The sequence below is a fragment of the Gavialis gangeticus genome, unplaced genomic scaffold (genome assembly GCF_001723915.1).
Source record: "Gavialis gangeticus isolate Ggan-Ray unplaced genomic scaffold, GavGan_comp1, whole genome shotgun sequence".
Lineage (NCBI taxonomy): Eukaryota > Metazoa > Chordata > Crocodylia > Gavialidae > Gavialis > Gavialis gangeticus.
In genome coordinates, this window is record NW_017729020.1 from 115,919 (window position 1) to 116,220 (window position 302).

The following is a 302-nucleotide window of genomic DNA, read 5'->3' on the forward strand; positions in this document are numbered from 1 at the left end:
GCCGGAGATGTACAGCGGTAAAAACCAGCATGCACAAGCCCCTAGCGAGACAGGGGCTGGGCACACGTGCGTGTCTGCCTGGAAACCGGCACCCGCATAGGCCTTCCAGGCCGGGGCGGGCCCCCTGCGCACGCGCGTAGTCACTCACGTCCTGCTGCCACGTCCCGGCCAGGCGCGCGGGTTCGGGCCACGCCGGCAAAGCGACACCCAATGAGCGGCCGGGCCCAGCGCATGCGCAGCGCCGCCTCCGCCCCGAGCCCGAGCCCGAGCCCGAGCCCGGCCTCACCCGCGCAGAGCTGAGC